At 34.5% G+C, this 746-nt stretch overlaps 1 protein-coding gene across 1 annotated transcript in view; it reads right to left on the reverse strand.

Annotated features, from left to right (window-relative positions):
* Positions 1-746, reverse strand: part of LOC107665273 (fragile X mental retardation protein 1 homolog B-like) — a 17949-nt gene that overhangs the window by 10128 nt on the left and 7075 nt on the right. The window lies entirely within an intron of this gene.

Below are 746 nucleotides of genomic sequence, written 5' to 3' on the forward strand. Positions count from 1 at the left end.
ATATATATATATATATATATATAAAAAATTGTTACATTTTATGTTGCTGGCATTGGAATATTCTCTAACATAAGTATTCCTAAAATTTATTTGTCAGCTATAATAAAGTAAACACCAATTACGATTTAATGTATTTTCTCAGCATCATCACTTTTGCCACCCATAAATAAAAAAAAAAGTGTGTTCAGCAACCCACTCACTGACCTCCTCTAATGGAGCAGGCTTTTTGTCATTTTCCGGTTCCACTCGAACTCTGACAACTCCCGATTTATCCACAACCTCTTGAATCAGCTTCCCACTCTTGCCAATGACTTTTCCTGCAGGACAGGGTAGAAAAGAATTGAATGATTGCCATTAACCATCATGGTGCAGGACAGCAGGTCCAGTCCGTGAAGGAGAAAGCGGTTCATTTCATTTGTCGAGATGCACAACAGTTCTTCCGTGGCTTTAAAGGTAATTTTTTCGTTTACACAATTTTGCAAAATCAGACAATATCGTGTCTAATATTTACCACAATATTAACTTCTTATTATTGAATTGTTGTACATAAATATCACATTTGCAACTGGTTATTGTTCAAAAAATGCTGGGAAATCACTTCACGTAACCTTACAAGAGTGATTACTTATAGGCTTTCTATAAAAAAAAAAAAAAAAATCACCCACTGACTTTCAATGCTGCTACATAGTAACGACTTTCTACTTTGAGGACCTTGATAGAAATGTAGTGGAGTGAAAAGTACGATA

Source organism: Sinocyclocheilus anshuiensis, unplaced genomic scaffold, assembly GCF_001515605.1.
Source record: "Sinocyclocheilus anshuiensis isolate Anshui unplaced genomic scaffold, SAMN03320099.WGS_v1.1 scaffold483, whole genome shotgun sequence".
NCBI lineage: Eukaryota > Metazoa > Chordata > Actinopteri > Cypriniformes > Cyprinidae > Sinocyclocheilus > Sinocyclocheilus anshuiensis.